A 24,822-nucleotide genomic window follows, 5' to 3' on the forward strand; every position below is an offset into this window, starting at 1 on the left:
GGATGCGTTTAAAAGTATTGGTCACATTTTATAAGTATACGGTGTACGATTATCAATATATCCTGCATTGCCATATTTGATTTTGCGCTTGACCGACGTTCATTTAATCAACGAATCATGAAATGGCTTTCCGCATCACATTTAATAAACCTGATACTTTTATCGTCATAAAAATCAATACACACAGAATTTGTATATTCGGATTTAAAATCAATATCGTTCTGTTATTGTTTTCGTAAACTAATTATTGCATTCATAAACTTAACACAGTTTATTTTTCAAAACGAAAATATCAAACATATTTAGCGTATGAGTTTATAGCAAAAGAAATTACAGGGTAATTTATAGAGTCTACTAACTACGGAGGCAGTAAAACTTTATGAAAAATGCGCTCGTATAGCATACGGTTTTAATAAAGAATCATACTTAAATTTTTAATTTGTGGTACCAAGCTTGTATTATTTCAAATAAACCAACTAAATTAGATATTTTGAGAGCTTACAATCATTCGCATCAGTTCAACAATGGGAAAATTACCAACAGAACTCGAAATTGTAAATACTCAAAGGGCTATGTGATTATCGATTTGTTTCGAGTAAATTAAACTCGACGCATTAAACGACACAAGCACGACCATCGGGGGTTACTGATTACCCGAAAACCGATAAGCGCAGCGAAATGGCTACGTACACTATGTTGCAACTTGATACCGCCCACAGCCAATATTATTAATAAACACAAATGAAAGCCTACACGCAGCAGTCTCGGCGTTTCATCTCTGCTCCTGCTGACTTTTACGCTCTACAGTATGCCGCGAACGACACACACTCTGCCAGGCATGTACACATGTTTATTGAGTGCAAAAGTGTTAACGCTATATAGATATATGTAATATACTAGCTATATAGTCGCGACGCTGCATTTAATTATCGACGCAGCTGTGGCCGCTTGCGATATCCATTATTTCCCGCGGCGAGCGGAATAACCCGCAGCAGGAGCGCTGGTAATTACAAGCAGTGGCCTGGGCCAGTAAGATTTTCAAGAAATTAGCTTCGATCGGAGAACCACGTATAAGGTTAAGCCGAGAATTAGTTTGTACAGCGGTATATACGTTGTAGAACCTCGCTGAAATATGAAGCCGATAAAACGGTGGTATTATCGGAACATTCACAGTTTATTGTGCTTATTTTTTTGAAAGCTTCCTTAACACTTATGCTGTCTGAAATTACGATGCTTACAGAAAATTGAGCGATAAAATTTACCATAAAACCGACGGTAGCTTCGAGGAACAGCAAACTTTAAATATGTGTTGTATCATATCGGACATTTTTTTTTCTAGATTTTGGTTTGATTTAAAGAACTATACTTGCTTCAACTATGGTTATATTCAGATGAGACACTTTATAAGAAGTTTAAATCCATGATTAATATACATATTAATATACATATTGTAGTATATTTCAATTAACGTTCTTTTTAAGTTCTATTGTTTTTCATGCAACTTCATATTATTGATTGTAAATAATAACTGTCATTCTAAATAAACCTATCTTTGAGTAAACATCTTTGCACTTTCTTCAAGTTTACTCTATACATACACAATACATATGTGCAAATCCAGAAAAAAAGCGGACACTTCAAGGGGTCTAAGTGAACAAATTTGAAATTTGAGGGCACACCTACCAGACCAATTTTTTTGGGTTCCTTAGTCCACCCAGAACCCTAAAAACCTTGGGTTCCCAAGATTAAAAAATACCTATTTTTTTGCCGGGTAGTTTAAATTCTCTTATGGGAATTTAACACGGGGAAAATTAACGAAAACAAGCCACGATTCAACTTTACCCACTCAGTCTATGAAAGTGCTATCCAAAAATGTGTATTGCTAGGATTGAAGTATCAGAAGTGAGGGCTGGTGGGTTAAAAATGGTTGCCTAGGAAAAAAGTTGTCTTGGCTTGAAAATAGCGAAAAATCATGAATACTTGGATTTTTTACGAAAATCGGCGATTTTAAAATTTTTTTGTTTGAGATCCTAATAACTTTTGAGTCCAGCGGTCAATTTTGACCATTTGGGGTTCGAATTATAGCTCTTTTCTTCTACTTTCGCTTTAAAAAATCAGATTAATATTTCAATTTTACGATCAGCTATGTATATGCCTATCCATTGTGACCGTTTTTTGGGCGTTTTCATCGTCATATATATAGCTGATTTTTTTTTTTACATGGCATTTGGAACTCGAAAGTTCATCGCCTCATCTACGCAAGCCTTCCACGCTGCCCTATCTTGTGTCAACCCCACCCAATATGCACCTCTCCGATCGACACCCACCCGTCCTATTTCTACTAGATCCGCTTTTACGTTGTCCTCCCATCTACGTCTAGGTCTACCTAGAGGTCGCGTTACCATCGGCCTGCCCTTCATGACACGCGCTGCCGTACGGTCGTCTCCCATTCTCGCTACGTGCCCTGCCCATCCCAATCTGCGCGATTTTATTATTCTGTTAATATTTGGTGACGCGTACAGATTGTGTAACTCATCATTGTGTAGTCTCCTCCATTCCCCGGTTTCCTCATCTTTCTGCGGCCCGTATATTTTTCGCAAGACTTTATTTTCAAATACCCTAAAACGGTTGTCCGCCTGCTTAGTGAGGGCCCACGTTTCGCACCCGTACAGAACCACCGGCAGTATTATTGTCCTGTGTATTCTTATTTTAACGTTTTTAGACAACAGCCTCGACTTAAGTAAATTACTCACGGCGTAGAAGCAAGCATTACCCGAATGGAGTCTCTTATTTATTTCGACATTAATCTCGTTTCTATCATTTATGGTCGTACCCAGATACCTGAATTCGCTAACCTTTTCAAAAGTAAAATTCCCAACTCTGAGATCTTCCTCCCCTCTGCAGATCCCTAGTTTATCCACAATCATGTACTTTGTTTTTGATTCACTCACTTCTAACCCTGTATACTCCACCGCTTTTATGAGGATTTCCGCGTTTCTTGCTACCGTTTCCCTACAATCCCACAGTATATCCAAATCATCTGCGTAGCCTAGTATCTGCGTTGTTCCATTAAGCGTTGCGCCCATCTGGCTAACCTGCATTTTTCTAACGGCATATTCTAACGTTAAGTTGAACAGCACCGTAGAGAGTCCCCTTGTTTTAAACCATCGCGTATCATGAAGGGTTCTGATACATTACCGCCTACTCGGACCTTTCCCGTGCTTCCGTTCAGACATATTTGAATTAATCTCACGAGTTTTTTCGGTACACCGAGAAGTACTAGAATTTGATACATTTTGCTTCGCTTAATAGAGTCGTACGCTTTTTTAAAATCTATAAATAGTTGGTGTATGGTTTCGCAAAATTCCCACTTTTTCTCTAACAACTGTCTTATGGTAAACATTTGATCGCTCGTCGATCTGTTGCGCCGAAATCCGCACTGATAATCTCCTACTATATCTTCCGCGAATGGAGTGAGTCTAGCTTGTATTACGTTTGACAGAACTTTGTAGCACGTTGCTAAAAGTGAAATACCCCTATAGTTATTGCAGTCTGTCTTATCCCCCTTTTTAAAAATCGGTATGATGATAGATTCCTTCCAATTTTCGGGTATTGTTTCATTTTTCCAGATGGCACATACTAGTTTATAGATTTTGAAAGTGAGCTCGACGCCCCCATATTTGAGTAACTCAGCTGGTATAGAGTCATTTCCCGCGGCTTTGTTGTTTTTTAGTTTTTTAATCGCGGCCTCTACTTCTTGGTAGCTCGGTTCCTCCACGTGGGGTTCAGCAGTGTGAATTTCGTCCCCTAATTCTTCGCTATTTTCGTGCACGTTTAATAATTTATCGAAATAATTTTTCCACAGCGACAGTAATTCGTTGTCATTTGTTACGAGGTCCCCGTTTTCGTCCTTCATCAATTGTGCTCTACTCCTAAAACCCTTTCTGATGGCGTTAATCCCTCTGTACATTTCGCGGGGGTTATTTTCCTTACTGTTAGTTTCTATTCTCCTAATAAGATTCTTTTGATACTCCTGCTTCTTATTTCTGTAGATCGCGCTCGTCCGTTTCCTTACGTTAGAATACTCTTCTACGGTCCTATCGCTTCTATTTTGTAAGCTATCTAATTTAGCCTTTTTGCGCCTTTCAAACCAGAGTTCGCACTCTTCGTCAAACCATGGTTTGCTCTTTGGCTTTTTCTTTTTACCTAGTACTTTGTTCGCGGCCTCTTTTATCGTTTTTTCGATGTCCCCCCATAAGCTATTCGGTTCGTCATTCCCCTCCGGCGATATGTTTGCTTCAAGTGCCTGAAACCTGTTATTAATTTCTATCTGGTACCTAATTCGCTCTGTTCTATCTCGTAGTTTCTCAATATCGAAGCTTTCTACCTTGTTTGCTCGCTTACTATTTTGATTCGCTACTAGTCTAGCTCTTAATTTGGCTACTACTAGGAAGTGGTCCGAGTCGCTATCTGCCCCTCTGTAAGCCCTTACGTCAAGAACATTAGTATGACGTCTTTTTTCAATGAGGAAATGATCAATTTGGTTCTGTGTGGCCCCGTCCGGCGATGTCCACGTTGCCTCGTGTATGTTCTTGAGCTTAAAACACGTAGTTTTGATTATAAGATCTTTTGCCGCCGCGAAATTTATGACCCTAATACCGTTATCATTGCTGGCTTCGTGCAGGCTTTCCTTACCTATAGTAGGCCTAAACATTTCCTCCCTACCTATTTTAGCATTGAAATCGCCTAATACTATTCTTGTGTCGTAAGACGCGAACTGGTCGATTACCTGCTCTAAAGTTTCGTAATAGAGATCCTTAGCTTCTTCTTCTTTGTCCTCCGTAGGACAGTGTACATTAATAACTACATATCTATACCATTCACCTTCGATAATGATGTACGAGAGCCTATCATTGACGGATTTGAAACTTTTAACCGAATGTATGATGCTTTTGCTTACGAGAAATCCGGTGCCTAGAGATCCCCCACTCCCGGCCCCATACAGGTACGTGAAGTTACCCGATGCTAGTACTCCGCCATCTGGCCACCGCGATTCCTGTATTGCTACCAAATCTAGATTGTACCTATCAGCTTCATTTACGAGTTCTTTAAACGCACCTGCTCTGTATAGACTGCGAACATTCCAAATTCCGACCCTTAAGTCCCTTTTGGTTCGGATTTGATTTTTTTGAGCCATGATGTTATGTTAAACCCGCGCGCTTCGGATCCTGTTCCGATCGCAGGTGAGTCCACCGTTCTAGAGGTGATAACCCCCATACCTCTCTAGAACTAAATATGAGAGCTTTCCGACTTTGACGAGGACAGTGTCAATTCGTCGTCAGACACACTACGGTTTCATTCTCGCATCCTAACGCCCCCCTGCAAGGCAGCGCGCCTTCGCTGGCATCGTTACCGCGTAAGACCAGGTGACGAATAATTCTACACATCCCCTTTCGGGGCAGTTGTCATCGCTCCCGCATCCTCCTCGGCAGCAGGATTTTGGCCCATTTTTGTTATGTGTGATGAAAGAGATAGATTGAGAGATAAGAGATAATGTGAAGTGTTTTTGTTGTTGTGGTGCTTGCGTAGTGTTTCTAGATGAATGCGTTCGACAGTGTGGGCTCATCACACCCACGCCTGTTCCTATCGGCTGTCCGCGGCTGCTTATTCAATTTATTCGCAGCTAACCTCTTTCTCAGGGGCTGTTCCTCTATCCGCAACCTAAGGACGCGCTGTGTAGTGGTGATAGGCACCCACCCGTCCGATCTGGACGACAACGCCCAAGACCCGCTTAGGGTAGCGGCATTGTAACAGATATATAGCTGATAGTAAAATAAAAATGTTAATCTAAATTTTGAAAGCGAAAGAGAAAGAAAAGAGCTACAATTTGAATCCCGGATGGTCGAAATTGACTGCTGGGATCAAAAGTTATAAGGATTTTAAAAATAAGAAAAATCGCTGATTTTCGTAAAAAATCGTGAAATTTTTTGTCATTTTCAAGTCTAGACAACTTTTGACCTGGGTAACCATTTTTAACCCACCAGCCCTCAAATCAATTCTGTTTTTCAATACTTCTATTCTATTATAACACATTTTTAAATTGCGCTTCCAGACAAAAAGTGGCATTTTCCTGGTTTTCGTTAATTTTCCCCGTGTTAAATTCCCATAAAAGAATTTAAACTGCCAGGCAAAAAAATAGGCATTTTGTAATCTTGGGAACCCAAGGTTTTTAGGGTTCTGGGTGGCCTAAGGAACCCAAAAAAGTTGGTCTGGTAGGTGTGCCCTCAAATTTCAAATTTGTTCACTCAGACTCCCTGAAATGTCCAGTATTTCTGGATTTGCACAAACACGCACACACACACACACACACGCATGTATATATATATAACGGCGTAGCAACGTTTAAAATTTCTGCTGTCTGCGGTGATGACCCACAAGGAAGACTGCTGACGATCAACAATCGCAGTCAAACTGAGAAAATGAAAAAAAAAAAATGAAAAAGTTTCAACTCTGCATAGGCAGCTTTCCGGTCCTCAAATAAACTGCCAAGACAGCGATGCTCCTCTGCAGGAGCTACTTTATTGAAGGGTGGCGCTTAGCAAACTTCTCTATTTCCCTCCTTCTTTCTGCCACTGCCGTTTTCTCGTTTCGATGGAACGCTGGCGCAGCAAGCGAAACGATGCCGACACGGCTCTGTCGCGACGCTTAACGATGAAAATTGCACGAAAGCGCAGGATGTGAAAAAAATGAAAATTTAATTTACGGCAAAGTCGGGAGAATTAAATCTTAATTTTCTGAAGGATTATCAAATCACGATTTTACAGTTTATATAGGACCGTTTTTTCCGATATGATCAACCCTGTGTAATATTTTTAAATATTTTTATTGGCTGATTTTGTTTATTGCGCAATGACGCCAAAAGATAAAAAAACAGGCCTTGGCAAACGTACATTGATGATTGAGACGATCGAGTTCAACGAAAGCTCGGGACAAGTCACCGTCAGCCAGGGAAGCTACCCATAGTTATGGCATTATTGAACAAATATGGACCAAACAACAGCAGAATCTTCAGGATTACCAAACAAGGGGCTGACAATGCCACAATGACATTAATAATGACATAGAACGAACACAGGTACGACACAACTACTACATGACTATGACTTAAGCAGACGGGTAGACCAAGTGGCAAATAGAAAAGAGACAGCTGAACCAGCAAAGAATTTAGTGACGAACAACAGCACTGATGATTCTGACAACACTGACAATTCAGACAGCACCAGCAACGCTGACGATTCCGACAGTAACGGACAGACCACACGAACAACGGCAACAAGACTGTTTCAGTCAATGAGGCTGACGGCAATGACGACAATAATGAAAACGATGGCGATAAAAATATCTCCACGAACAGTAACGATGACAGTAGAGATTCCAACATCTCTCAAATAATGACCAAAACACTACAAGCAACAATGAAAATGATGATAACAACGCTCCTAACAACAATGTAAATAATGCTAATGACGCCCAAAACCCCGACGATAATGACAACAAAAAAATATTATTTAAAAAAGTTGTCTGGATATTAACATAAAATTTGTTACTTTTTAAAGTGTTTAACCAATTTTTGTTGATTATTTTCAGAAAACTTTTTTAAAAAATATTTTTTTGTAAAACCCCACACTCATCTGGAAACTATATGTGTTTGAAGCACATCTATTAGTATAGAAAAGGGCCATTCGAAGCCCAAATCTTAAGTAAGACTGCGGTAGCTGAAAAATGGAAATTCTGAATTTTAGCCTTCGAAGAAATGTCATACCTGATAATATGGCACAACTGTAACTGCATAAAAAATTCCTTTGCATAACAACAATGTGCCTGACAACACGGTACGAATCCATGCATTTCATCGTCTCGTCAAAAGTTAGGCAAACAGAGAGTCTCGTCAACAGGAAGCATCGCACATACAACGCGACTCTGCGTCATATTAAGAAACAATGCTCTTAGAGAGTAAAAAGCAATTACAATGCAATCCATCATTCCGAACTCCAGCCATCGTAACGACAGATGCGTTTCACGAACAACTCGGCTATCAGTATATATGTATACGCATAGAGCCGTTATTTCCTCTACACATATACACACTGCTCACTTATACACAATACACATATCTATAGCATCGGCTGTACTGCATTATTTTGCGCTCTATACACGTACGCATCTAAATGCGACGAGCGAAAAAAGAAGCGCGCAACGACGGGGAGCTCAGCAAGCTGCGAGCTTTTCGCGTATAGCGTACAACACGTATACCGCGCGGCCGATTCGATCAATCTTTCTCATCGCATTTATATGGATGGGCTGGCCTGACATATTTCCGTGAGCGCTATACCTTCTGAGCTCTCTGTTTCTCTCTTTCGACGCGACGCGGCCATCCTCCACATAAATCCTCGCGTATCTACTTTATTCGCCCGCGCTGACGTTTTATCCTGTTTGCCTTCTCTATACAGCCTTGCGCGCAGGCTTATCTCGATTTCACACTTCGTCATAATATAGGGAATCGGCTTCGCACTGCTAAGGACGACGGGATGCGCTTACTATGAAAATTTGATCCCGGGGTATTAGGAGAGGCGAGAGATGTTTTTTATGATACTGCAGTATGGGATAAGCTGTGAAAAATGATAAAGAGTCAAAAATCAGTCGAATTAGAGGCAAAATTGAGTCACTCTTTGCAAAGATTGACTTAATTTTGCCTCGAAATGAGTCATTTTTCACTCTTTCAGATTTAGAGAGCAATTCCATTATCATATCTATACGCGCTGTTTTAATACGACATTCATTGATTTTCGTATCCGCATGTCATTTCCCGGGATCGAATATCTAAACCTGTGAGAAAACTCTGAAGTGTACAACGAATTCGAATAAAATCACGTCACGCGCGCGCGAGTGAAATACGGGAGAGGGCTCCCGAAAAATATGCGAGGGGTGAAACCCATATCAGACTCACAGAAAGAGAATCTTAACGGGGAGACAAATTTTTAAGAACTTTTCTTCGTCGGCGTTCGCAAATATATTTAGAAACTGAGCCGAAAGAGAGAAAAGCTGACGCCGGCTTGTCTATATCACGCGCGAGTTATCACTTGCACGTAAGTTCCGCATTTGCGCTCGAGAGCAGATGCAAATACTCCAGCGCGTCGTATAATAAGATCAACCAGAACATCGCGCGGTTGATACTACTTCAAAGCGCGGAATTAAAGATCGCAAGCTCGGCGTCGAAATTTCATGAAATTCCACGCATGGAAACATCTTTTCCCAGTGCGGGTGAGGCTCATCTCGTGCATTAAAAGCGAGGAAAAAAAGAAGGAGGCGAGAGCGACGAGGGAAAGAGAATAGTCAAGGAAGTGCACTACACGAGATATAGGTCAAAAGCGCGCCTTTCGTCGCGCGTATTATTTTCGCGAAAAGCTCGCGTTGCCGCGGATACGCGACATTACGAGTGTGTCGACGCGCTCGCGCCATTATTGCATTACGCGAATTTCACGTTTATAGGTATATGTATATAACCACGTGTACGCGCGAGCTTTCACGCGCGACATTCGAATGCTCGATGCTCTCGGTCGCGGTATTATCCGTACGAGATCTGACGCTGACACGGCGCGCCGCAAGGCACTCGAGGGCGATGCAATCGCGGAATCGCACTGTAAAAAAGTTTCATTTCGTGCGCAAAGCTGCGAGAACTGCACTGAGAGATGAGCGGGTTTACGCGAGGGAAAAAATTTGCGTCGCGTTGCTTTTGTGAATCTTAGAGAGAAAGAGGGAGATAAGCTTTTACCAAAGCTTACATGCTGTACGTGTGCGGAGATTTATCTGCATTGACTTTTGCAAGCAGAACATTTTTTTCTTCTTATAAATTTTAGCAAGTACAGCTTTGTAATGGCGTGATTATTATTTTGACTATTTAAGTGAGAAGTTACAATCCTTTACGACAATATAAAGATTTTCGTTAATTTGTTGTAAACTCTTAAACTGATCTATACTGGAGTGATTGATCCAGATTGAGAAACAGATTCACGCTGGAGGTATGCAAGCACGCGGAATCATTTGCAGTTGAGCCAAGTTTGATGAATGGCTATAAAATAATAGTTTTGGACTGAACTTTCTCCCGCGCCTTCAACCTTCAACTTTCTAGCTCTCCAGTCTGTTTCTCCTCATCTAAAATCTGCGAGCCCAGTGCACATATATAGCGATATGCCTAAATTGCTTTGTTATAGGCCTGCTTGAGCATCAGTGCATGCTGTAACTGTAGAAGACCATACAAAATGGGGAAACAGATTCAAAAATTCGGCACGCATTCCACTGATTTTCATCCAACTTTAAATATATGGTTTATAGCTTATTGCATGAGTGATTTTTCACAGCGACCAAGTTTGTTGAGATTTTCGTTTTAACGGAAAATACTACTTTTGATTCTGAATTTTACAATACATTTTTGCTATCCTATGTAGGCGATAAAAAATATTTTCAGGCAAAAGCATGTTTAAAAATGATGTACATAGTAACTTAAAACTGAAGTATAAAAAATTAAGTATATTTATTTTCATAAAAACCCATTCTGCATGTTTACACATAAATATCTAATCAAAACATTTTTCGGAAATACGTGGATCATAAAATATAAAATTCAATTAAAGCCAGCTTCATAATATCATAATATTGTTTAATTATTTCTAGTGTACGTATACATCCCCGCACACTATTTTTAATTAAAATGGACCAGAGAGAATTGGCCACAGTCGACGGATTAAATTCGCGACTAACGCTCTTATGTGTGCCTCGACATTCCCTCTGTCCTGGAACAGGCTATCTCGAAAAAAGGCGGCTAAAGAACAACAAAGGCCGGAAAGTGTAAAGCAGCTTACGAGGATTCGTAAAAAGAGCGCAAAAATAGAGTCGGCGAGCTGTTTATGCGAAAATCGATATGGGACTGGCCGTGCGCGCGCTCGAACGCCAACAATTTACGTGTATACGGTCGTTCGCGACTTTTGCCATAAATTTTTACACCCGTCATAGGAGTTGCAAAAAGTTTTTTTTTACTTTTTTTCAAGACCACATCGAGGTCATCATGAGTTTTATTTCCTTGGTATCGTGTGGCGTGAAGTTAAAGAAGTGTGTATAAGCTCTCATTGTATACAAATTACGAGGAGTTAAGTCGATCCTTATAAGGATTATATATAGAACGTTTTTCTTTAACTATAACCAAATCGATTAAAAAATCGTATCGTATAGTCACAATAATGATGTCACATTGTGCAAGATTGCGAAATTCTATTTAATAAAGTTTGGATAGCTGTAAACCCAAAAAAGCACCTCATCAAAGTAAAAAATAATCCACACATAAGACAAATCCATCAGACTTATATCAAAACAAGGGGAGGGAACAGCTAACCCGTGCGTCGCATGCATATAAGGAAAGCGAAATATAGAGCGTGACACACAGCAAAGCTAGGAGACGGCAAGTCCGCGTTGATATTATAGGGGGAAGAATACATATACGTGTCGCGTTGGTGGATAACGACGTTCGCCATTATTGCGCCCGCGGAGCCTTTGTAACGGTGAGCGCAGCGGCAGCGCTAAGACTTTCCTTTGTGTCGTTTCGTCGCGCTGCCTCCTTTTTTCGGCCTCGTTTTTATTGCTAAAAGGCGGCATCGCTATATATAGTACCTCGCATCTCATATCCAACTTGAGATGCAGCTGGTCCCCTGTCTGAGATATCGTATGCCGTTTTCGAAACTCGTTTCCTCGTTCTTGTATATAGCGAATGTGCAGTGACGAAGCGAATAAAGTCTCGACTGCGAGTTTATTTTCTCGTTTGCTTCAGCTGGAATTCGTTTGATTTGGGACGCTGCAGGCTTTTACTATGCGTATTTTCACCTTTTTATGAATTAAAATTACTTTTGTGTGACTAAACTGTGTGTATGGCCAGAAGTAGTTGTGAATATTCAACTATTAAAATTTCAATTCAAAACAAAAAATGGATGCCGTTGGTTTTTTTAATATAGTTCTCTAAAAAAGTAGAAATGTCTAGTTTCAAGTACCTATGTGTGTGACGAAAATTGCCAATTAATTTGCTCTTCAAAATTGATTCGATTCTCAGCACAGTAAACGTCGATATCAATAAGCTCTTAATTACTCAGGCGGTCTCTTTGAAGTGCCAATAACTATAAACCGCTGATATGAAAGATATAAAGCTTATATAGCTATTTGAAAAACTAAATTCACAATAAAAAAAAAATCGAAGCTACATCACACCCTTTTTTAAGACTACGTATAATTGATAGTAGGTCTAGCTAATTACACTCCTTATTCATAAAGTACACGAATTTTTCAGACGATCGAGTAATCGCTAGCAGTATAAACATATAGGTACACAGTCTCGCGAAAACAAACATATTTGTTAAATAAAAAAACACAAATGTGCCGGTTGGTAACGGGTGGCACACATAACGTATAATCAATTCCGTCCTGATTTTGCCTCTCTCTACTTTCTTTCGCGGCCTTGACAGGACTTTTTTATCCTTCCGCCCCCGCTTGCCTGTTTTCTCTCCATCTCGCAACTGTCCGTGTCCGCATTCGCGCGTCCTCGAGCTACAAAAGAGAGGAGCGACTTCTTTGGTATAGCGAGGCAGGGGCTACCGGCTGAGAGCAGACTGTTACGAAGTCGTCGGAAAAGTGCATTTGCCTTTGTACACTTGTCTCCGCGAGAACTGATAGCTACGAGAGAAAGGAGATGTTTTACAACGGTATCTGTGTGAACATAGAAAATTGAGGGTAGGTCATATATCGTTCTCGATGATTGATACTTTAAAAGAATGTTTAGCTTAGTAATGATTAATCGTAAAGAACTGCGATGTATGATTAGTAAGCGTTTGGATTAAAACGGACGTACAATTAGTGAATGACTGCGTTATACAATAGAGCCAATATTAAAATTAAGCGTTTGCCGCAGTTTAATTAATAAATATTAAATCATTCATTTCGTATAATGTATACTAATGGTCAACGGTTATCACAGCTCATAATGCCTAAAGTAGTTAATAACTGCATTAATCATCGAGAAGAAGCATTAGAAGAAAATTCGTTTAATAAGACGGAGAAGTTTAAAGAAAAGCCTAGTGTCAGCTCCTCCTACTAGCTGCATCATTAAACTTAATAATTGTCGATTAAGACTTTAGTCGTAAGGCTGTGCTGTATATATCTATACGTAGCGGCGAGACGGCATCACGGCGGAGCCAGCAGGAGCGTGAAAAACGACTAGACGAGATTAACGTTCGCGCTAGATAAAAGGATGTTAGGCGAGGTAAATGAGGGAGGTTAGTCTTCAAATTGGTCCCCCAAGCGCCTCCGCTCACGTATCTTTCCTATATATGTATACATGTACGAATTCATATACGTACGAAATTTGTCTAGACTGTGAAATTTAGCGAGGTGTTATTTTAGATCCACGATAAATTCGAGTGAAGTACAATAAAATGAGAAAATAAAATGACGATTCGAGTTGTAATTTTCGTCAAACAACGGACACCTATTTTCTGGTAAAATGTCGATATTATGAAACTCGCGCGTGTGCGATACGTCAGTTTATGCGAAGCGCTACGTTCAATTCGAAAAATTAACATTTCCTATTTCGATGGCACACACATAGGCAATGTAAATATGTAAATGCGATCGAAAGCGCCGATATAAATGCTTACACATATTGGCGTGATTTTTATTTTCGAGCGTTTATATCAACATTACATTATCCAGTGCATGAAAATGTGTTTTCTCGTAAATAAATACTCCCCGCATTGATCACTGTTTATCATGCTTATGAAATAAATTGTGGAAAACTCAGTTTCATAACTTATTACTTTATTTATTGTTATACTTAAAATTATAATATACCCTCTTTTTAAAAAAAAAAACTTTACAAAGTGAAAATAACGTAGACCACAATTATCCTATAAACACGCAAAAATACGTTATTATAAAAGTAACCTGCCAATACCACGACAAGCCGAGCTATATCCTCTCATTAAGAAACAGAATTGCGCAGCGAAAGCTCCTCGTCAAACCGTTAAATCGATATTCCTTTACAAAAACATCATATCCCCCTCTTTGAAAATGATCCAATAGTCTTTATAACCCTGCCGATCGTCCCCGTTTTCGCTATCTATTTTTCGGTATAAAGTCCTCGAGAATATATCGCAGCCTTTTAAGATCCCGAAGCGAGGCGAATCCGACGAATCAATTATTAAGTTTCCAGCGATTCCGTAGAGTTGCAGCGAGGAGAGCGAACACGCTCGTGGCTTTCTCAGCTCGGCGCACCCGTTGAAGCCAAGCTTCGCCCAAGCAAAGTAGTGGCCGAGAAGAAAAGGAAGAATCGATCCAGATAGTCGAGCTATAGAAGCAGATCGCGCTGGATGAAAACTCCATTTACAAAGGGAGACGTTTTGTGATACGTTCTCTCAGCGCGCTTTGGAAAGGAAATCACTAATGTTTTTGCATTTAGATTAAATTTATGTAGTTGGGATTCGCAGTCGGAATGCGAGATTTTGGAAATTTTGGCTACGACTATTGTTCCGGGAATAAGAGTAAATGAAGGAACGCAGACATGCAAAGGCTTGATCCGCAAAATTTTAAGTGTAACGGTGCAAAAGTTAAAGAGGATCGGCTCGGCACAGTTGACAAATGTTCAGAATAGCCGGAACTTTTGAAAATATCGTTTGAATAAAAAAATGTCTTCCTGGCAAGTCTGATATTATTAACGATTTCAAAACTTCAAACCATACGCACCAGCCAAGACACGATCTTTTAAAGTTAATGCCATCGAAACTTTCACAGTTCGTATAAGATGGAAGCGAGCATTCCATCCATGATTGGAGAATCTTTGCGAGCGACGATGATTCCCGCGATTTCTTGGAAGGTCAATATCGGCATGTGCGATCTTCGGGAAGGTCAATCGTCGCAATCGAGCCTGGTTATTCTGGCTCAGACTGATCGAATTCCAATAATTCCGAGCGGTATATCGACCAACGTTATAAGAAGATAGCGATCCGTTTAATTATTTCACTGAGCTGCAGAATACATGTATACGTATTACAATCGGAGAAACTCCTATTTTTATTTCCAACGATAATGGCTTCCAATATAATTGTGCTATTTAATTCAACGACTGTTAAATTCCTCATTATTAAAATAATTTTTCAGGCTTGATAGAGAACCGCGAGTAACGGCCGAGAAATTCAGCCCCGATTGCGAGTATTTCACAGCAACTATTTTCGTAAAAAGCCAATAATGGATTTCCAATTGGAAAATAAACGCAAAAATATCTCTCGTCGATCTTGCGAAACTGCGCGGCGTAATGGCCTCGTTTTTCGGTATTATACATAATGAGAAATTCTCTTAAACGGAACCACTCCGCTACCACCACCGATGATCCATTAAAAAGTTAATAATCAATCGGCCAACGAGTACTAATACGATGCAATCACTCGAAAATTCCAAACACCCATATAAAAATAAGGAATACGTGAATACTTTTTCCATCATTTTCTCCCTCCGTCAAGTCCTGTCTCCCTATCGCACCGTGGAGAAGAGTAATAGAAGCGTCGTCAAGCCCAAAAGAATATTCATTCCAACTTCTTTCTTATCTTGCGGTGAACAGGCTTCGACCCTCTTATATTTTAGGATCGATCATCTCCCCCCACCCTCATCGATGAATAAATACTCACCGAGAGAAAACGGAGAGATTATTTGTTCTCTCGCGCCAACGCAGACGCTACCGTTCAAAGCATTCAGCGATAGAAATAAATAAATTGTTGGAATACGCCGAAAATGTATACACTTTATGCACGCACATGCACAAGTACAGACACACACACACACACACACACAGCTATAGACTACAGTACGCAGAGAGGCCCAAGCGGAGAGGGTCCACTACCTGGACTTTATTGCATCAGTTCCAGTACGGACACGACCAGAGCAACACACCGAGCAGAGTATTCACTTATATATACAGTTATTCTTAATATTCAGTTTTGTACATCTTTTAAAGCATTGTTAAATAAATAAAGCATCTTTATATTATCACACACTTCACGCAAATTCCTGATATTCCAACATAAATGTTTGTATATAGCTGAAAGACGAAGAGCGATTTCAAAGAAATGGCGAATTTCTCACCGGCTCGACTCTCCACTCTCGTTAACAGTCCGAGATGCGCCTCGGCTCCTTGGACGCGTTCCAGAATCAATGCGCTTCTGCTCGTGGCCCACAGTCGCATCGGCTATATATACACGTATAACGTTCTTTTCGATGGATATCGCTTACTCTCCTTTGCTCTCGAGCATATATAGACTGGCAAAAATCAACACCGCTCATTCTATATCTCGTCTCTATTTTCGAGAAGAAAAATTGTCGATGATTTCGAAATATAGTTTAACGTTGCTATTATCTCTCTCTCTTATTTAAGAAAATTATTCCTAAATGAAAGGATTCGCTTGATTTACATTGCCTGCGAGTATTTCAAATTTTATTTTCACATATAATACGTAAAAATAATTCTTTATATTATGCACTCGAAGAAAAAAAATTACAGCAATATAAAGCATTTCTGGAAACTCCGTCCACCGAATTTCTAAGCTGAATTTGAATATGTCCTACTGTAGAGAGCTGCCTCTCTAATGCGGACAGGGAACGGAGGCACGCACGCGCGAGGATGTACGTGATATAGGCGTCAGTTGCAAAGGCTCGATCCCCTCTGAAGATATTTTTCAGGCATATGCAAAGGAGGAAGATGTATCACGAGTATACATTTTTAAGAAATATATGCGACGAGGTGTCAATATACGATCTACTTTTCGCAAGCGCGTGCATTTTTTATGTGTATAGGATATGCCTGAACACCGGAGTGGGAAAAATTTGACTGAAGATATTTCGTCTCTTTTCGCGTTTTATTTGGTACACTTGTATACCCCAGTGTGATTTAAATTTTTATTTGTATTTTATATATTTCCATATGTATTATGCGAGGGTATTTCTAAATCTGCCACAACATACGTTGCGAAAAAATGAAAAAAGTGGTATTGGATCTTTAGAATAAAAATTTTAAAATAACGCTAGTAAAAATTTTTATGAAAAACAATTTTAGTCTGACCTAAGCAATTTCGATTTGCGTGTATGTATACACTGTACAGACTTCGATACACGGCGACTTCGATAGATGGCGTATAGGCACTTTCCTATTTCCCTCATATAAGAATATGCGCACCGAATCTATGTATAGCGCCGTGCTACCAATTCTAAAACTAATTGGGTCTACTTATGCCGCTCAAGCTATAACTGCTTAAGTTTAGTTTTAAGCTCGCTTTTTTTATTAACTCCTTCCATCCAATGCACAACTAACGCAAATAAAAAAACATTGCAAACTCTCCGCGGCCTGACTATTCGTCCATCACTACCACTTCGAAGCCACGACCACAAGTCCTTCTATACTCCGTCCCGCAACTTCCAAGCCAAACAGTGACGTTTCCATTACTTTTTTGATCTTCCATGCTACAGTAGCCTGGTCCCTCGGATTGTCAAGGTATAAGAAAGCTCGACAAATCCATCAGTCAGCCCGTGAGATTCGGCTGCGAGCGCGGCAATTGACGTCCTCCGGGTATATTGGACGGTGCGCGAGGGCCGATCTAATCTAGAGTTTTCTAGAGGATCGCTGATTGCCGGCCGCGGGAGCGTCCACCAAGTCCACTCTGACCAATTAGTTTCCGTCTCGGTCTCGATGATCCGAAACATTTATTACGTGTGCGGCATTATAGTCTAAGAGCCAGGGGGTTTTCGTGGCCGACGGAGGTCCAGTCAGACACCAAAGTTTTCTAAGTGTATTTAGGCCCGCTGATCACGAATTTCGAGGGTGTTTTGCATGAACGTGTAAATTAAAAAAGTTATTAACAATTTAATTGTTTAAAACGCTGTAACAAGAAGACGTAATACAAAAATTATATTCTAACGTTGAAAATACCTTTCATTTTCACGTAGAAATAGTCTCAAATTTGCAGAAATCAAAAAAATTAATTACAAGTCGAGTTATTGCAAAATTAGTGAATATTACTTGCATAATTCACCTTTTCCATCACTATTTACCGCATAACTTCGGTTCTATTCCAAATTTTTCAACTCAACACCTCTCATTTTGAGCATCAAACATTTCTCTATCGATATCTTAACAAATATTTATAATAAACATTACGGGAAAAAAATTATAACGCAAAATATTTAAAAAAAAATAGTAAAATCGTATTTTTTTTTGTTTATGACCGATTTTGACCATCTATTTTTTATCAATGAATAATAAAAATAGTACAGAAGTATTCCTTGTTTAAAAATGAATAATTTCATGTACCGTAAAGTTTAATGATCAACATTTATCCGCCTGAAAAATGTCCGCCAAGAGGCGTTGATGCGGCGGCGCAAGAAACAGCACGAAGAGATACGAAGCTCACAACGGTAAGTCCCTTGACATGATAATCTGTGGATTCGCATTGTGACTTTTCTTTAGGTAACACATTTAATTTATTTACAAAGTTTTGTCAATAAATCAATTCATTTAGCTGATCAAAATATTGCCGGATTATAGTACGAATTAATTTATGAAATTAATTCGTACTATAAACTTTTAAATACCAGCGCTCGAAAGTTAATGTTTCCTGCTTTTATTTCTCTTTTATATAGCGGAACGCCATTGTAAGCTAGTGGAATGCTGTTAGGAGAAACGCAAAGTATAATTATGCTTCAAAACTACGCACGATTTTGTCCAAAGTTTAACGTCGCATCTGTTTACTCAGTAAACGTTTTTCATTTGTGTATGTCAGCATTGCGTTTAAAGTTACAATTAAATATAAAATGAAGTAGTTAAAATAAGTCTTAAAAATGCTTGAACGCAAATTTATTTTAGTTCATCTCGTTCTGCCAGTTCTTTTATAATCTATGATTGTTTAGCTGGATATATTTTTTAACTCACCTTTACGGATATTAAACTTTATTCATTAGAACAATGATCAAAACTTATAGATAGAAGTGGTAAAAGCTGAGGCATCAGCAAAACGTTAGAAAAGCTTTTTCGGTGCAGATCACCTTTTACGACGACAGTCGGTACTCGAATAAGTTTTGGCACTCATTCCCACAAGTTTTACTGCTGCCTCTTTACTACCGTTAAAACTAACGAGTCTGCGTTAGATGAGTTTTGTCTAATATTGCTCGTACGTAAGTAAGTGCACGTAAGCCATATAAGTTGGGGAGAGTTTCAAACAAAAAATTATAGGAATATGGTCATCAGAAATAATATTATCATTCAAATTATTAATTCTGAATGTTACATCTGTTAGTATAATTATATTTACGCTGCATAAAAGTTATGCATATATTTTCAACGATACAAAATTATAAATATGATTTCTGATGTATAATGCGATAACATTAAGCTTTTTATACAAAATATTGCTAGCATTCCAGTTTTCGTTATTAACTATTAATAAGCTTGTTACCTCGATGCAGGAAAGTTATTCCTTTGACCAAAGTTTGAATGTATGATATCCCTTTGAATTTTTGCGAAATATCGAATTCCCATCAGAAATTATAATTATAAATATTTAATGAAATCATGCTCTTATGTTTGTACATGCAACACTGAATATTCTTATATACATATAATTGAAACAGTATAAATGAGTTTACAGAATTTCCATCCACGTAAAAAATTGCTATTCGCTATTTACGTCTCATTTTGTCGTCTAATTAACTGATAGCTCTTTAACAAATGACCAAGTGTCAAACATAATTCGATCGCAGATTCGCAGCAAATCTGCAGTGAAAAGCACAAGAACACGTTTAATTAGCTAGTAAATATGCCAGAGGCTGATTTTATAATGTGATCGTACACATGGCTGAAGTATCGAATGAGGGAAAATTAAATACCCGGATAATGTATCCAGCTACCAGCACAAGAGAAACCTTTTAATAAAAATAAAATCATTCGCCGCTCAAATACCAAAGGTGCAATGCGTATCTCTTTCATAAAGGTGGGATTAAAACTTTAATTAAATACGTGTACCGGTAATTCTTTTCATAAAGCAAATCTCTTTATATCCACACTCTGTCATAAAAGTGAACTTAATATATAAAACGCAACTTAAAAATACTCGTAATATTTCATTTCCATATTTATTTATAGCAAAACAATATCTGAAATAAACTGGACGCATTGTATATGCTTATCGCTTATTCCTGCATTCTACCGGTGCTTTTTTGTACAGACAGATGAATCTTCGATAACGAGTCGGAGGGTTTGCGAGTATTTCAGTCGCAAAAAGAATGATTTCAATCATTCAAGAGCTTGATCAATCGTACGATTCAAGCTTTCAGAATAATTTCGTCATGCACGAAACGTACGCCGTCGCCTCGTTTGCGCGCTTTCCTTTTTACGCTCGTTTTATGAGTTCCTTTTGCGTTTCAAATGAGCTTGAAATAAAATCGATGAGAAATTTTATTACAGAGACGTCAAACAGTCGTGACGCGGAAATTCTGCGGTATAATATCGAAGAGAATGTGGGTAATTGATTTAACGCGCGGTATAATATCGGATACGGTTAAATTGAAATTTTTCCCTTTCAACTTAATTATCCGCTAACGAGTTCGAGTACGTGGTTTTACATTTTTCGTGAATTTGTTTGAGGAGAATGGAAATATCGTTTGAAATTTATTCCACGTTGTAGGGAACAAAGTAAAATCACCATTACTCTGTTTTTAGCCATTAACTTATTTAAATTATTAAAATTGTGCATACTATTTTATGTTTATCTATTTATCAGCACAGCTGTCTTTGATATAACTATACACGTGAAACTGCGCAGAATTCAGTGTTTGACCATAGCTAAGAAATAAAAAACGATTTTCCCGCAGACTTCCATTATACGGCTTGAACTGCAAAACTTTCCACTCACATATCCCGAGCCACTAAAAATCACGAAACTCTGGAATCCCCCGCAAGCATCATCCGCTTCATATAAAGTTCCAGCCATTACACAGCACGTTTATAACGCGTATATCGGGTAAAGCATCGCGCGAAGAGTCAGAGATGCAGCGCTCGGCTCGCTTTTATGCAAATAGAACCATTTCGCGCGCACGATACTCGCATCGGTTAATTACGAGCGCAAGCCAATCTGCTTTGTTTACATGAGGTGGGTTAATGGAGATTATAGTGCTGCCTTTTGCGAGCGCGCTTAAATCGCGTATTTTATAATTACTGCAGCGGAGATCTCGACGTTCTGTTTGGTTTTGCGACTGTGAGCGTTTGCGCGCGGTGCGTTCATTAATTTGGCATGATTATGCACTTCTGCCTCCGAGCCTTTTACGCATTGTAGGTGTGCTCTGCGGCCGTCTTGGGTTTCCGGGATGTAACTCGAGTGGATTTGAGAGATACGGGCGTCGAGCGATGTATGTGGAAGGTTATTCGAGATTTGCGGTTGGTTTAGAATTGTTGCCCATTTTTTTTGTGGTTGTACTGTTTAATACTTTCGGATCTATAGTTGCATAAAATTAATTATTATTTATTGAACTGTTAAAATAACTTTGGATTTGGTTTATTTATTTTCTCAAATTGATATTATCACTTTTAGTTAAAAACCATTAAAAGCATACTCTTAAGATGCTTAAGTAAGTATATTTTAAAACGCACTCAACAGCGACAGATGATCTATTATCACGACGTAAAATGACCTTATCTATGCCACTCTAACGCTGTACACAAATCAAGCACCACAAGGTACTAACGTAAACAATGTGTCAGATACAAGTTAATCGCGCGTTAATTCAGTGATTACTCGCGTGGAGTGGCAAGGTATCGCGAGCTCCAACGGGCGTTTGTCTCGATGCCTGCTACGATATTGCATTCCAAGGCGCGCCTGGAATGCCTCCAGTGTGTATACCTACATGCATAGTCGTAGCTGCCGAACCACTAGTACGCTCATTCGTTCGGCCGCAGGAGATATAGTGTTTGGGTCTTCCATAGTGCGACGGGAATCAGAGATGAGTTGAGAGATTGCTAACGGCGGGGTTCGGCCTCTCGGTTCAAAAAAAATTTTGTCTCCGAGCTAAGCTCCTAACTCCAGATGTTTTCAAGGGACAAATAAGAATTGGTTGCGAACCTTTGTTGCCGGGCTACTGCTGACTGCAGGTAAAGACAGTAGAGATGAACGTAGTTCTTGCCGAGTAAAAGACTAAAAGACCCACAGGCGAGAGACTGTCAGACAGTGATGACCTGGCGTCTACTGTTGGGCGGCACGCCGGCGCGCTAATCTGTTTTATTACGGTCAATGTTTGCGTTAAAAATGTCGAAATAAAATAAAAACGGTTAATATAAACTTATTTTTATAATAAATTGATAAAATTTTCGAAAACAATGACAAGCAAATTTGAATGAAAAAAATCGAATAATTTTATGTCATTAAACAATCTAAATGACTGCGCAGTATTTATTCAGACGTGCTTCACCTACGAATAATTATTACATGTTTGTTATTGATAAAAAAACAGTACAATAAAGATCACAATAGTGATAATAATAATAATAATAATAATAATAATAATAATAATAATAATAATAATAATAATATATTGTTGTGACCATCCACGCGGGGAAGCCTGACACCCCGTATGTGGCGCGTCCCCCGGTTGGCGGATGGGGGAGTGCTCGCCGAGGCACACACCTCGGAGGGTAGAGCAGAAATAAAATATGTTCCGTGGACCAAATCAGGCCGCCGCGTTTGCCGTGCGGTGCAACCCATGGGCTGCCAAAGGGAGATCCTGGATGGAGAGGCGATCTAACGGTCTCCTCAAGACCTACGGTTGTGTGCCGAAGTGACCCGAACCATCTTTGGCTCCCGCTAGACGGGAGGCCGGTTACCTAGCTAGTTTTGGTCAACCGGCTCGAGCGAGTACGTGTTATTGTGTGGCATCCGCCGGAAACTCTCCAGAGAGCCGAGCACCTGTGTTCGGGGTGGGAAGCTCGAGAGAGTGGAGGTGGGCTAAGACGATAGCGCGTGTTACACCCTGGCATGATGTACCCAGTCTGGCACCGCCTACAGTCATGTGTTGGGGCTATGTCAGCTGCCCCCATAGACGGGGGGATCCAGGGGTCGGACACATGCCAGACAAATGCTTATAATATGGGAACCATAAACGAACTCGGAGAAAACCCACAGGAGAACCTGGAAGTTGAAACCTTAAGGGTACACAAGACGGTGGATATCCAATCCACAAATCAAGCAGCAGTGCTGACCCAACAGATAAAGTATTTTCTTTGCAAAGACGACAAGACGCTTGAGGATAGGACGATGCACACCCCAGGCACCGGAGCGTGCGCAGTCTTCCGGACGGCCCTAAACGCAAGCAAGATCCAAAGATAATGGCAAGGATACTCCAAGGAAACCTGCACAGAAGTAAGCTCGCACATGATCTGCTAACCCAACACGTGAGGGAGCAGAAAGTGGATGTTCTATTGATTAGCGAACAATACAAGAACCTAGACCCAGCCTTTTGGGTGTCAAACAGCGAAAAAACCGCAGCCAATTGGGTGCCCGGGCGCGGGTTAGTGAATACGGGTACGGGAGAAGACTACGTAAGGGGAAGGATGGGTCGCATAACATTCTTCAGCGTATATCTGTCACCGAACCTAACTGCCGCCGACTTTACAAGAAAACTAGGGGTATTGGAGGACACTATTAGAGAGGTCCCCGGAAAAATCGTGATCGGGGGCGACTTCAACGCGAGGGCCGCAGAATGGGACATGCCAACGACGAACCCAAGAGGCAGAGCCATCCTCGAGATGGCAGCCAAGCTGAACTTGATAGTAGCGAACGAGGGTAATACCACTACCACCCGTAGAACAGGCTTTGGGGAATCAATACCGGATGTAACCTTCGCAAGCGAAATGACGATCCGTAACATAAGGGACTGGCACGTCACGGAAGAATATACAGCTAGCGACCACCAGTATATTCTATTCAATATCAATGAAGACCGTCAAACCAGTACAAGGAGAAATCACAATCGAGCGCCAAGATGGAACACCCGACGCATGAACCGAGAGACACTCGCGATGTTAATTCAAAGCACGAACCTCCCATCCAACGGGATACCGCACGAATTAGGCGGACGCGAAAGAGCACAGACAATAGTAGAGAAAACTACTAATCTGATAACTGAGATCTGCGATGCGACCATGCCTAGGGTGTCTACCAGCTACCAGAGAAGACCGGTGTACTGGTGGACATACGACATTCCGGAGCTTGGGAAAGAAAATTTCTACTCTAGAAGAAGAGCTCAAAGAGCCTGGAAGCAGAAAAGACCTGAAGCCGGAGACCTTTCCAAAAGACAGGACGAATTGCGAAAAATTCTCAGAGACGCGATAAAAGAGAGCAAGCACCGCTGATGGACGAAGATCATCGACGACGTCGAGAAAGATCCGATGGAAAAAGTAATCGATGGGCTGTTCCCCACACATCCCATCAGAAAGAAGCGGCGGAAATACCGGCAGACGAGATACCTCTTTTTACAGAAGGCGAACTCATCGCGGCAACTTCATCCCTTAAGGGTGGCAGGGCACCAGGACTGGATGGCATCCTTGCGGAAATGCTCAGGATCGTCGCGTCGCAACGGCCTGAACTGCTCTTAGAGATGTACAACCAGTGCCTGGTATAGGGAGTTTTTAGCTCACGGTGGAAA

At 40.2% G+C, this 24,822-nt stretch overlaps 1 protein-coding gene across 1 annotated transcript in view; it reads right to left on the reverse strand.

Moving 5' to 3' along the window:
* LOC100680372 (adhesion G protein-coupled receptor L4) overlaps window positions 1-24,822 on the reverse strand; it is a 155,891-nt gene that overhangs the window by 2,317 nt on the left and 128,752 nt on the right. The gene's annotated exons all lie outside the window — the stretch shown is intronic.

The sequence above is a fragment of the Nasonia vitripennis genome, chromosome 1 (genome assembly GCF_009193385.2).
Source record: "Nasonia vitripennis strain AsymCx chromosome 1, Nvit_psr_1.1, whole genome shotgun sequence".
Taxonomy (NCBI): domain Eukaryota; kingdom Metazoa; phylum Arthropoda; class Insecta; order Hymenoptera; family Pteromalidae; genus Nasonia; species Nasonia vitripennis.